At 39.7% G+C, this 15963-nt stretch overlaps 1 long non-coding RNA gene across 1 annotated transcript; it reads left to right on the top strand.

The window, feature by feature from the left end:
• Nucleotides 1–6452: 6452 nt before the first annotated feature.
• On the top strand, nucleotides 6453–15622 carry LOC117331531. Its single transcript, XR_004533570.1, has 2 exons — nucleotides 6453–6694; nucleotides 14881–15622. It is a non-coding gene; the product is annotated as an uncharacterized LOC117331531 (long non-coding RNA).
• Nucleotides 15623–15963: the final 341 nt, after the last annotated feature.

Below are 15963 nucleotides of genomic sequence, written 5' to 3' on the forward strand. Positions count from 1 at the left end.
ACCTCCCACGGACATCACTCTGATGTTTCTCTTCACCTCCCACGGACATCACTCTGATGTTTCTGTTCAGCTGCCACGGACATCACTCTGATGTTTCTGTTCACCCTCCCACGGACATCACTCTGATGTTTCTGTTCACCTCCCACGGACATCACTCTGATGTTTCTGTTCACCCTCCCAAGGACATCACTCTGATGTTTCTGTTCACCTCCCACGGACATCACTCTGATATTTCTGTTCACCAACCACGGACATCACTCTGATGTTTCTGTTCACCTCCCACGGACATCACTCTGATGTTTCTGTTCACCTCTCATGGACATCACTCTGATGTTTCTGTTCACCCTCCCACGGACATCACTCTGATGTTTCTGTTCACCCTCCCACTGACATCACTCTGATGTTTCTGTTCACCTTCCACAGACATCAGTCTGATATTTCTGTTCACCTCCCACGGACATCACTCTGATGTTTCTGTTCAGCTGCCACGGACATCACTCTGATGTTTCTGTTCACCCTCCCAAGGACATCACTCTGATGTTTCTGTTCAGCTCCCACGGACATCACTCTGATGTTTCTGTTCACCTCCCACGGACATCGCTCTGATGTATCTGTTCACCCTACCACGGACACCACTCTGATATCTCTGTTCACCCTACCACGGACATCACTCTGATGTTTCTCTTCACCTCCCACGGACATCACTCTGATGTTTCTGTTCAGCTGCCACGGACATCACTTTGATGTTTCTGTTCACCTTCCACGGACATCACTCTGATGTTTCTGTTCACCTCTCATGGACATCACTCCGATGTTTCTGTTCCCCCTCCCACGGACATCACTCTGATGTTTCTGTTCACCTCTCATGGACATCACTCTGATGTTTCTGTTCCCCCTCCCACGGACATCACTCCGATGTTTCTGTTCCCCCTCCCACGGACATCACTCTGATGTTTCTGTTCACCTCCCTCGGACATCACTCTGATGTTTCTGTTCACCTCCCTCGGACATCACTCTGATGTTTCTGTTCACCTCCCACGGACATCACTCGGTTGTTTCTGTTCACCTCTCATGGACATCACTCGTTTGTTTCTGTTCACCTCTCATGGACATCACTCTGATGTTTCTGTTCAACCTCCCACGGACATCACTCTGATGTTTCTGTTCACCCTCCCACGGACATCACTCTGATGTTTCTGTTCAGCTGCCACGGACATCACTCTGATATTTCTGTTCACCCTCCCACGGACATCACTCTGATGTTTCTGTTCACCTTCCACAGACATCAGTCTGATATTTCTGTTCACCTCCCACGGACATCACTCTGATGTTTCTGTTCAGCTGCCACGGACATCACTCTGATGTTTCTGTTCACCTCCCACGGACATCACTCTGATGTTTCTGTTCACCCTCCCAAGGACATCACTCTGATGTTTCTGTTCACCTCCCACGGACATCACTCTGATATTTCTGTTCACCTCCCACGGACATCACTCTGATGTTTCTGTTCACCTCCCACGGACATCACTCTGATGTTTCTGTTCACCTCTCATGGACATCACACTGATGTTTCTGTTCACCCTCCCACGGACATCACTCTGATGTTTCTGTTCACCCTCCCACTGACATCACTCTGATGTTTCTGTTCACCTGCCACAGACATCAGTCTGATATTTCTGTTCACCTCCCACGGACATCACTCTGATGTTTCTGTTGAGCTGCCACGGACATCACTCTGATGTTTCTGTTCACCCTCCCAAGGACATCACTCTGATGTTTCTGTTCAGCTCCCACGGACATCACTCTGATGTTTCTGTTCACCTCCCACGGACATCGCTCTGATGTATCTGTTCACCCTACCACGGACACCACTCTGATATCTCTGTTCACCCTACCACGGACATCACTCTGATGTTTCTCTTCACCTCCCACGGACATCACTCTGATGTTTCTGTTCAGCTGCCACGGACATCACTCTGATGTTTCTGTTCACCTTCCACGGACATCACTCTGATGTTTCTGTTCACCTCTCATGGACATCACTCCGATGTTTCTGTTCCCCCTCCCACGGACATCACTCTGATGTTTCTGTTCACCTCTCATGGACATCACTCTGATGTTTCTGTTCCCCCTCCCACGGACATCACTCCGATGTTTCTGTTCCCCCTCCCACGGACATCACTCTGATGTTTCTGTTCACCTCCCTCGGACATCACTCTGATGTTTCTGTTCACCTCCCTCGGACATCACTCTGATGTTTCTGTTCCCCCTCCCACGGACATCACTCTGATGTTTCTGTTCACCTCTCATGGACATCACTCTGATGTTTCTGTTCACCTCCCATGGACATCACTCTGATGTTTCTGTTCAGCCTCCCACGGACATCACGGGGATCCTATACACAGGAGGAGTGACTAATGACCGCTACACTGCGTTACTGACGGGTATCCTACACGTGGATAACGTCGTTGATACATTAAAGGACAAAGGCATCCACCCTGATATATTTAACAATGGAATATCTGAATATATACTTTCAATTGTTAATGAGGATATGAACTTGAAACCATTAAGCTTTAGTGTACATATTTCTAAATCAGATCGATGAAATGTAATTTGGTTTTATTTGTTAATATTGTATATTCAAAATGTTACTTGACCATATGCAAAACGATGTTTCTGTTCACCTCCCACGGACAACACTCTGATGTTTCTGTTCAGCTGCCACGGACATCACTCTGATATTTCTGTTCACCCTCCCAAGGACATCACTCTGATGTTTCTGTTCACCTCCCACGGACATCACTCTGATGTTTCTCTTCACCTCCCACGGACATCACTCTGATGTTTCTGTTCAGCTGCCACGGACATCACTCTGATGTTTCTGTTCAGCTGCCACGGACATCACTCTGATGTTTCTGTTCACCCTCCCACGGACATCACTCTGATGTTTCTGTTCACCTCCCACGGACATCACTCTGATGTTTCTGTTCACCTTCCACAGACATCAGTCTGATATTTCTGTTCACCTCCCACGGACATCACTCTGATGTTTCTGTTCAGCTGCCACGGACATCACTCTGATGTTTCTGTTCACCTCCCACGGACATCCCTCTGATGTTTCTGTTCACCCTCCCAAGGACATCACTCTGATGTTTCTGTTCACCTCCCACGGACATCACTCTGATATTTCTGTTCACCTCCCACGGACATCACTCTGATGTTTCTGTTCACCTCCCACGGACATCACTCTGATGTTTCTGTTCACCTCTCATGGACATCACTCTGATGTTTCTGTTCACCCTCCCACGGACATCACTCTGATGTTTCTGTTCACCCTCCCACTGACATCACTCTGATGTTTCTGTTCACCTGCCACAGACATCAGTCTGATATTTCTGTTCACCTCCCACGGACATCACTCTGATGTTTCTGTTGAGCTGCCACGGACATCACTCTGATGTTTCTGTTCACCCTCCCAAGGACATCACTCTGATGTTTCTGTTCAGCTCCCACGGACATCACTCTGATGTTTCTGTTCACCTCCCACGGACATCGCTCTGATGTATCTGTTCACCCTACCACGGACACCACTCTGATATCTCTGTTCACCCTACCACGGACATCACTCTGATGTTTCTCTTCACCTCCCACGGACATCACTCTGATGTTTCTGTTCAGCTGCCACGGACATCACTCTGATGTTTCTGTTCACCTTCCACGGACATCACTCTGATGTTTCTGTTCACCTCTCATGGACATCACTCCGATGTTTCTGTTCCCCCTCCCACGGACATCACTCTGATGTTTCTGTTCACCTCTCATGGACATCACTCTGATGTTTCTGTTCCCCCTCCCACGGACATCACTCCGATGTTTCTGTTCCCCCTCCCACGGACATCACTCTGATGTTTCTGTTCACCTCCCTCGGACATCACTCTGATGTTTCTGTTCACCTCCCTCGGACATCACTCTGATGTTTCTGTTCACCTCCCACGGACATCACTCGGTTGTTTCTGTTCACCTCTCATGGATATCACTCGTTTGTTTCTGTTCACCTCTCATGGACATCACTCTGATGTTTCTGTTCAACCTCCCACGGACATCACTCTGATGTTTCTGTTCACCCTCCCACGGACATCACTCTGATGTTTCTGTTCACCTACCACGGACATCACTCTGATGTTTCTGTTACCCTCCCACAGACATCACTCTGTTGTTTCTGTTCACCTCCAACGGACATCACTCTGATGTTTCTGTTCACCCTCCCACGGACATCACTCTGATGTTTCTGTTCCCCCTTCCACGGACATCACTCTGATGTTTCTGTTCCCCCTCCCACGGACATCACTCTGATGTTTCTGTTCACCTCCCACGGACATCACTCTGATGTTTCTGTTCACCCTTCCACGGACATCACTCTGATGTTTCTGTTCATCACTCTGATGTTTCTGTTCACCTCACACTGACATCACTCTGATGTTTCTGTTCACCCTCCCACGGACATCACTCGGTTGTTTCTGTTCACCTCTCATGGACATCACTCGGTTGTTTCTGTTCACCTCTCATGGACATCACTCTGATGTTTCTGTTCAACCTCCCACGGACATCACTCTGATGTTTCTGTTCACCCTCCCACGGACATCACTCTGATGTTTCTGTTCACCTTCCACAGACATCACTGTGTTGTTTCTGTTCACCCTCCAACTGACATCACTCTGATGTTTCTGTTCACCCTTCCAAGGACATCACTCTGATGTTTCTGTTCACCTCCCACGGACATCACTCTGATGTTTCTGTTCACCTCCCACTGACATCACTCTGATGTTTCTGTTCACCCTCCCACGGACATCACTCTGATATTTCTGTTCAACCTTCCACGGACATCACTCTGATGTTTCTGTTCACCCTTCCACGGACATCACTCTGATGTTTCTGTTCATCACTCTGATGTTTCTGTTCATCACTCTGATGTTTCTGTTAACCTCACACTGACATCACTCTGATGTTTCTGTTCACCCTCCCACGGACATCACTCTGATGTTTCTGTTCACCTCTCATGGACATCACTCTGATGTTTCTGTTCACCCTCCCACGGACATCACTGTGTTGTTTCTGTTCACCCTCCAACTGACATCACTCTGATGTTTCTGTTCACCCTCCCACGGACATCACTCTGATGTTTCTGTTACCTCCCACTGACATCACTCTGATGTTTCTGTTCATCCTCCCACTGACATCACTCCGATGTTTCTGTTCACCCTCCCACGGACATCACTCTGCTGTTTCTGTTCACCCTTCCACGGACATCACTCTGATGTTTCTGTTCATCCTCCCACTGACATCACTCTGATGTTTCTGTTCACCCTCCCACTGACATCACTCTAATGTTTCTGTTCACCCTCCCACGGACATCACTCTGATGTTTCTGTTCACCTCCCACGGACATCACTCTGATGTTTCTGTTCACCTCCCACTGACATCACTCTGATGTTTCTGTTCACCCTCCCACGGACATCACTCTGATATTTCTGTGCAACCTCCCACGGACATCACTCTGATGTTTCTGTTCACCCTTCCACGGACATCACTCTGATGTTTCTGTTCATCACTCTGATGTTTCTGTTCATCACTCTGATGTTTCTGTTCACCTCACACTGACATCACTCTGATGTTTCTGTTCACCCTCACACGGACATCACTCTGATATCTCTGTTTACCTCCCACGGACATCACTCTGATGTATCTGTTCACCCTACCACGGACATCACTCTGATGTTTCTGTTCACCCTTCCACGGACATCACTCTGATGTTTCTGTTCATCACTCTGATTTTTCTGTTCATCACTCTGATGTTTCTGTTCACCTCACACTGACATCACTCTGATGTTTCTGTTCACCCTCACACGGACATCACTCTGATATCTCTGTTTACCTCCCACGGACATCACTCTGATGTATCTGTTCACCCTACCACGGACATCACTCTGATGTTTCTGTTCATCTCCAACGGACATCACTCTGATGTTTCTGTTCACCCTACCACGGACACCACTCTGATATCTCTGTTCACCTCCCACGGACATCACTCTGATGTTTCTGTTCATCTCCCACGGACATCACTCTGATGTTTCTGTTCAGCCTCCCACGGACATCACTCTGATGTATCTGTTCCCCCTCCCACGGACATCACTCTGATGTTTCTGTTCACCTCCCACGGACATCACTCTGATGTATCTGTTCACCTCCCACGGACATCACTCTGATGTTTCTGTTCACCTCTCATGGACATCACTGTGTTGTTTCTGTTCACCTCCCACTGACATCACGCTGATGTTTCTGTTCACCTCCCACGGACATCACTCTGATGTTTCTGTTCACCTCACACGGACATCACATTGCTATTTTTGCTCACTCCAACCAAACACACATACAAGGTTGTGTCCGATTAATTAGATAACTATTGACTGACAGCGTTTGGTTAAAACACACCGAAATATAGTTGATTGATATTAGCTTTTTATTACTACATGATACGACAGGAGTTCATCAAGGTGAAGCTGTGGTTAGAGCTAGCTGATCGCTGTACAGGGCTTGTGCCAGCCACAGTACCATTGTGTGGCGCAATACACTGGCTACCTGGAATCCTTGATTCAGACACGGACGTAATCATGGATAAGTTAAAACGGATTGGGTGAGTATTACATTCCAAATTGTTTGAAGTTTGTATAACTGATATTGTATTGACAGTGACTGTTTCTATGTACACTCATACATATTTACAGATTCATAACTACAAAAATATTTTCCAGGAAAATAACAACATGTGATGACCACCTGATTTGGTATTATACATACGATACATTATGTACATTTTGTATGTCGTCGATGTAAGTGAATGTGTACCGTTTTATTTGGATGGTTTACGTAGAGTGATATTTAGAGTATATTGTGACGATAAATCTTCCCCTTCCAGGAAATGGTTTTCCTTCGATGAGATACATGTTTATCTTTGAACATGGCGTTGTCCATACCTGGTTTAGAGTATAGCACCAAGTCACCGACCGCGCTTTCCTGCATCTTTCCTGTTTGTACAAAACCTACACATTGGAGTCGCTGACATAAACGTATTAGTATATGATACATACATGTCGATAAACTAACACATGTATAAATCAGTATACAATCTGTCATAAATAAAAAAGAAATGTTGGTTTTATCACAGTTAAACAGGTAGGAGTCTTTCTATGCACACACTGTCGATACAATTGCACTATTCACGAATAACTCTATAAAATATTGCTATAAATTCTATCGATATTTAACACGGTATAAATATAAGATTGGTGTATTCATCGAAGCTGATGTGGTCCACAAAGTATGAATGCATTTATCTCGCAGATCGAGGAGGTCGTCCTTAAATGACAAATGACCATAGTTGTTGGAAGGACGTTAAACTGACCATAGTTGTTGAAAGGACGTTAAACTGACCATAGTTGTTGAAAGGACGTTAAACTGACCATAGTTGTTGAAAGGACGTTAAACTGACCATAGTTGTTGAAAGGACGTTAAACTGACCATAGTTGTTGAAAGGACGTTAAACTGACCATAGTTGTTGAAAGGACGTTAAACTGACCACAGCTGATGATAGATGTTAAACTGACCACAGCTGATGATAGATGTTAAACTGACCACAGCTGATGATAGATGTTAAACTGACCACAGCTGATGATAGATGTTAAACTGACCACAGCTGATGATAGATGTTTAACTGACCACAGCTGATGATAGATGTTAAACTGACCACAGCTGATGATAGATGTTAAACTGACCACAGCTGATGATAGATGTTAAACTGACCACAGCTGATGATAGATGTTTAACTGACCACAGCTGATGATAGGTGTTAAACTGACCACAGCTGATGATAGATGTTTAACTGACCACAGCTGATGATAGATGTTAAACTGACCACAGCTGATGATAGATGTTAAACAATACCAAAACCGGGGAGGGGGGTTACCATATGTTATATGTAATATGCTTCAAATGGTATATGTTATATGATATATGTTATAACCAGTGTATCATATTCAATTTATCCAATGGATTCGTCCATAAAATATTTGCATAAGTATAATATAAGTAAATCATCTTGATTTAAAAAAAAATCGTATGAGATTTAATATCAAAGATGTCTGATATTGGAATATGAGAAATATAATTCAACATGTGATGGATTTGTTATATTCAGTATAACATTGTATTGATCTATTCGATGACTTTGTATATGTTACATTCAACATAGCCTGGATTTTTCATATTTTTATTGAACATAAATATGTTATAATTATTATAGTTAACTATAAGATAATCAAATATCAATACATGTGATAAATTCAACATAGGATGAATATGTCATATAAAACGAATCTTACCATTTGATATTGTGTAAGTAAATGTTCATTCAACAAAATATGATTCAGTATGTTTCTATTCGATATATAAATGTACATGTATATACTGGAATATTTCATATCAAAATGATTCTTTGCTATCTGATTAAATGCACAGAACGTCCATCGCGCCTTGTGTTATAGGTTGAGTTAGAATATCCTCCCTCCAATACCACACCATCTTACGGCAAGACCAGAATAATAATATATGATATCAATTGTATGGAGTGTATTATCGCCACTGTCAGACTCCTCCTTATCTGTGACAAACAGTAATAATGGCTATTCATTCTCTCATCTCAGACTATGAAAGGGGGTAGACTATCACAGTAAGGTACACTCTAGTTTGTATCAGTCTTAAGTATAGCACAAACCGTTACACCTACACTCCAGCTTGATTTACCTACAGTACACACAACGTTTTAACCGTAACACCTACACACCAGCTTGATTTACCTACAGTACACACAACGTTTTAACCGTAACACCTACACACCAGCTTGATTTACCTACAGTACACACAACGTTTTAACCGTAACACCTACACTCCAGCTTGATTTACCTACAGTACACACAACGTTTTAACCGTAACACCTACACCTACACACCAGCTTGATTTACCTACAGTACACACAACGTTTTAACCGTAACACCTACACACCAGCTTGATTTACCTACAGTACACACAACGTTTTAACCGTAACACCTACACACCAGCTTGATTTACCTACAGTACACACAACGTTTTAACCGTAACACCTACACACCAGCTTGATTTACCTACAGTACACACAACGTTTTAACCGTAACACCTACACCTACACACCAGCTTGATTTACCTACAGTACACACAACGTTTTAACCGTAACACCTACACACCAGCTTGATTTACCTACAGTACACACAACGTTTTAACCGTTAAGAGAAATCAGCAGGTGATAATGCCAATGGTACGAGATGTTTTATATAGGAATCACATTACGTTATACGGGTTTGTGTCACGTACAGTATGGAAGTTAATGGTCTCTCCATGCACTACTATCTACTGACATTTATATCTGTAATGAACGGACATCTTTACAGGGTTATTATAGATATTCTATATCTCACACTGGACGTAATGAACGGACATCTTTACAGGGTTATTTATAGATATTCCATATCTCACACTGGACATCTTTACAGGGTTATTTATAGATATTCTATATCTCACACTGGACGTAATGAACGGACATCTTTACAGGGTTATTTATAGATATTCTATATCTCACACTGGACGTAATATAAAAACATCTTTACATGGTTATTTATAGATATTCTATATCTCATAATGGACGTAATGAACGGACATCTTTACAGGGTTATTTATAGATATTCTATATCTCACACTGGACGTAATGAACGGACATCTTTACAGGGTTATTTATAGATATTCTATATCTCACACTGGACGTAATATAAAAACATCTTTACAGGGTTATTTATAGATATTCTTTATCTCACACTGGACGTAATATAAAATATCTTTACAGTGTTATTTATAGATATTCTATATCTCACACTGGACGTAATATAAAAACATCTTTACAGGGTTATTTATAGATATTCTATATCTCATAATGGACGTAATGAACGGACATCTTTACAGGGTTATTGATAGATATTCTATACCTCACACTAGACGTAATGAACGGACATATTTACAGGGTTATTTATAGATATTCTATATCTCACACTGGACGTAATGAACGGACATCTTTACAGTGTTATTTATAGATATTCTATATCTCACACTGGACGTAATGAACGGACATCTTTACAGGGTTATTTATAGATATTCTATATCTCACACTGGACGTAATGAACGGACATCTGTACAGGGTTATTTATAGATATTCTATATCTCATACTGGACGTAATGAACGGACATCTTTACAGGGTTATTTATAGATATTCTATACCTCACACTAGACGTAATGAACGGACATCTTTACAGGGCTATTTATAGATATTCTATATCTTATAATGGACGTTATATTCTATATCTCACACTTGACGTAATATAAAAACATCTTTACAGGGTTATTTATAGATATTCTTTATCTCACACTGGACATCTTTACAGGGTTATTTATATATATTCTATATCTCACACTTGACGTAATGAACGGACATCTTTACAGGGTTATTTATAGATATTCTATATCTCACACTGGACATCTTTACAGGGTTATTTATAGATATTCTATATCTCACACTGGACGTAATGAACGGACATCTTTACAGGGTTATTTATAGATATTCTATATCTCACAATGGACGTAATATAAAAACATCTTTACAGGGTTATTTATAGATATTCTATATCTCACACTGGACGTAATGAACGGACATCTTTACAGGGTTATTTATAGATATTCTATATCTCATACTGGACGTGATGAACGGACATCTTTACAGGGTTATTTATAGATATTCTATATCTCATACTGGCCGTAATGAACGGACATCTTTACAGGGTTATTTATAGATATTCTATATCTCACACTGGACGTAATGAACGGACATCTTTACAGGGTTATTTATAGATATTCTATATCTCACACTGGACGTAATATAAAAACATCTTTACAGGGTTATTTATAGATATTCTATATCTCACACTGGACGTTATGAACGGACATCTTTACAGGGTTATTTATAGATATTCTATATCTCACAATGGACGTAATATAAAAACATCTTTACAGGGTTATTTATAGATATTCTATATCTCACACTGGACGTAATGAACGGACATCTTTACAGGGTTATTTATAGATATTCTATATCTCATACTGGACGTGATGAACGGACATCTTTACAGGGTTATTTATAGATATTCTATATCTCATACTGGCCGTAATGAACGGACATCTTTACAGGGTTATTTATAGATATTCTATATCTCACACTGGACGTAATGAACGGACATCTTTACAGGGTTATTTATAGATATTCTATATCTCACAATGGACGTAATATAAAAACATCTTTACAGGGTTATTTATAGATATTCTATATCTCACACTGGACGTTATATAAAAACATCCTTACAAGGTTATTTATAGATATTCTATATCTCACACTGGACGTAATGAACGGACATCTTTACAGGGTTATTTATAGATATTCTATATATCAAACTGGACGTAATGAACGGACATTTTTACAGGGTTATTTATAGATATTCTATATATCACACTGGACGTAATGAACGGACATCTTTACATGGTTATTTATAGATATTCTATATCTCACACTGGACGTAATGAACGGACATCTTTACAGGGCTATTTATAGATATTCTATATCTCACACTAGACGTAATGAACGGACATCTTTACAGGGCTATTATAGATATTGTTTTTCTGACACTGGAAGTTATAAAAAGAACATATTTACAGAGCAATCTGTATTCATTCTATTTCACACAATGGTCAAACCATCCCTTTAGTCGACTTAATGTTTTTCATTTACAAATCATCCATTAAGCCGAAAATTGTGAAAATATATTCAATGAATGTTTCATCAAGAACGGATGGGTTGAATATTAAATTTTATTTCATCAAAATAGGCTGTTTAGCTTACCTTTAATGTCTTGTGATTCCCCGGCCTCCATCATCCTCTTTATTATATTTTACTATCAACTTATTTTGTCTTCATGCTTTATTCTTCCTGTCGGTATTATATGACATCATCAACGTTTGTCATATTTCCCCCCTTTCATTGAACCATCTCAGGTTTTGGTAGCAGGGCGCTTAATTTTCCAGAGCACCTTGTCTTTTCCTATTTGTAATAATGTTTGTATTTTGTCGTCATTTTATCTGAGTTAGAATTACCTGTATGACCTGTAATGTCACAGAATCTAAACCCAAAACTGAGCCTAACTCGGTCAGGTACACGAATAAATTTTGATTAATCTGTCGGGTTAGATATTGAAACCTTTCTAACCTGACAAAATGTGTCATTAAAATACACAGCATATTGCATTTCTATATCGTTTTTGCCCAGTTATCTGTTTACAGTGAAAGGTCTATTTAAAGATTACATCGTGCTCTGCCATAGCTGTGTTTGATTGAATAATGATTGAAAACAAACAAACCATCGTGTTGAAGCACGAGCTTGATGCTTGAGTTATGTTTACATAGCATTCCATAACATTAGCTTCATCGTCATACAAAAACGTTATTTTATCTGGAGGATATCTAGTCACTTCAGAGCACATAAATGGTGGGAAAGACAACAGACATGCATAGAGTTGTATTGGATAATCAATAACATTGTATTTAATGCTCTTTATTGAAAAATAAATGGAGCTGTCTCTCACTTCATGTGGCTGTTAATTAAATATCTCGGGTTTCTATTCAGATGTCGCACTTAACTTTCCCGGACAGTAAAACCGAAGTTTCACCCTTGAAATCTCCACAATTACACATCTATACTATAACCTAAATAAGATAACATCGACCCATTGTCTTCGTTAATTGACTAAGGACAGTACTTGTCCATCCATTAGTGTAAACAATACATCCTAGTAAAGGTAAATATATGCATTTGTTTCCCCGAGGTTAACTTGGTCCTATAGATTAGTATTACTGCGCGTTGGTCGCTGTTGCTACATTTGATAGCGACAAGCATTAACCACGACAGGAACTGCATCCGAGCAGGATAAGAAAAGTAAGTGTCATAGTTATATAAACATTGTTTATCCTATACACATTCGAACGTTTAATTGATATATATATTTAAAAACACACCACAGAATGAAATGTCAATATTTTGTCCAGGGGAAGAGCTCGGGAAAGTTGTATGACCGACATCATGATTTGATTTAGGAAATATTCTATTTCGATATGAAGTGTTTGATACTTGTTGATATATACCCACGTGTTCCGTTGTCACCACCCTAGCTCTTTAGATTGTGACTTAACCCAGGTGTGACCTAGATTTGTATGGAACGATGGACCACAAGACGCTTATTCTTCCAAATGACCTGGTCTTATTCTCCTTGTGTTTTTTCATGAGTCTCCATGCAAATTTTTAGTTTTGTTGATAGTTTGCCTTCGATTGAAGTGTTTGAATTGTTGTTTCATTATGATGTCGGTTCTCTTTGCTGATTTCCAACGTTGAATTCCATTGTAATTTAATGAATGTAAAAGTGTCAGCATTTGTTGTGAGGTTGCATGGAATACTAATATGTCAATGTTGAAAATTCGATAGCAGGAGAACCTATTGTTGTTTCTGCTTGCCTACTATCATATCTAACTTTAAGTCATAGATGAAGCTTGATTGTTTCGGCAAACCATTATAAAATCAATTTTTTAAACCCAATCGTGGCTATTAAGATTTAAATTTGGAGATAAACACAGCCATATCTACTAATTACATCAGTTTGGTTTACTGAATTCGTGAAGTGTTTTCTAATGGTTCGGATTGACAAAGATACCATAATACGGAATGCTTTCTTGACAAAGTTAGATATTTCAGCATTGTTATGAACCAAATTCTCGGTTCCATAATTCTTAATTATATAACAGAGTTGCTACTGCCTCATTTCAGTATTCTTTGTTGGAAACATGGATTTTATGTTTCTATTGTATTTGAAGACAATGTCTTTTCCCCCTTATTGTTGTTCGTCTTATGAGCGTGAAGCTGTGGATTTTATATCCAGTTCTTTTGGAAGTGTTCGTTCATACATTTACGTACTCTTGTAGCGGTAGATTATTCCTGATCAGTATTGGCGAGGAGCCTGCCTCGAGATCCATATTCATTGACTCATACGGAAGCTCCTTAATTTATTACGTATGGACAATGTCCCAAAATTTCATATTTCAGCTAAAAACTGTATATATCAGGTTTATTAAGAACGAATTTTGACTCGACAAGTGCACTATGTGCATAAAGCTCAATGATAGATATACATTGTATGTGATGCATGCAATGTTTATGCTATATAACGCCTAAATACAATTAGGTACTTCGACTGTATATCTGTGACTTCTATATCACCCCAGTACGAAATTGGAGCTTTATTCACGAGTTAGCCTTGAACTTCCACGAAAATTGATATTCAATTCAAAACAAATAACAGGGTTTAGGATTTATTTTCATACTGTCTATCACCTCGAAAGTTTCATTGAGATTGAAAACCCTTATTTCATAGCACTTAAGGCATACAGTTCATATCTTCGTTGACAGAATAAGGGAAACAATTCCATTGGACAGAGGTTTGATGTAAACTTAGATAGCACTTCACTGAGTTACCTTTGCTGTCGACTAAATGACATGCATCTCGTGTGCATAGCGGAATATATTGAAAACATTCTGGTTTGTTTAATCTATAGTTTCTTTTTTTACATATTATTGTATTTATCTTAATTAGGTAAACTTGACAACCCAGGAGACATGTCTGGTGCTGAGGACTACCGAAACCGGAAGGTGGCCATGGCAGCCATGTTGTTCGAGGACAAATGTGTAGAAATAAAAAAAGGATATTCTAAGGAGTCAGAATCACAGATAAACGTTCAAACAGAATCCATATCAAGATGTGATACACCTGGACCCTCTACGTCTTCTGCTGTGCCGTCATATTCACAGAAAACTGACCGGAAATCAGACAAGGGAAATAACTCTAAAAATTTAAAACGATGGGTTTCTGACATGGAATTAATCTAATATTCAGAACTACAAATTGTTGATGGAACAAAGTTCATTCAGAGGCATGAAGATAATGTAATTACTTCAAATCATTTAATAGACTTTGTTTAACAAAGTCAGTTTTAGTTTCTTAAGATTTAAGTTGAAGTGTTCAGTTCAAGTGATTGAATAAAGCACTTAGAACCATAATATTCTTTAACGCATGCTATTTAAACACACCAAAAATGTGAACTACTTGTTACAATAGAACATACGACACTGGTACATTGTGATAACAATATAGCCGACAGTATTACATTATCTTAATAAGACAAAAGATACACAAACCCAAAATACAATAAAATCTATTACAATTTGAATCTTATTAAATTACATAATGTTTTAACACTGATACATGCTTACAATAAATGTAACATAATCAACACTATAATGATATGATGGTTATACAAAATCCAGTGCCGCCATTTTTTTGAAAATTGATATAGGTACAAGCATGTGTTTAACAAAAAGACAATAATCGCCATTTTAAAACTGCCTGAAGCACTATAATATGAGAATTTAATTAAAGATTAACTTGAATATAATTTCATATTATGATACTATAACACATTAACGGTGTGTACTCAAAATAAACCGCGAAGCGATTTGTGGTGAGAGTACACTGTCTGTTGTGTGTGTTAGAGCTCCATTATGGTTAAATCTACTATAACAATCCCTTTGAGGAATGCACTTTTATAAAACAAAAAGAAGACTATTTTGTCTTGGAAAATAATAACGCTGGTATATCAGCCAATTAAATGCGACATCA

This window comes from Pecten maximus, chromosome 7 (assembly GCF_902652985.1).
Source record: "Pecten maximus chromosome 7, xPecMax1.1, whole genome shotgun sequence".
Taxonomy (NCBI): domain Eukaryota; kingdom Metazoa; phylum Mollusca; class Bivalvia; order Pectinida; family Pectinidae; genus Pecten; species Pecten maximus.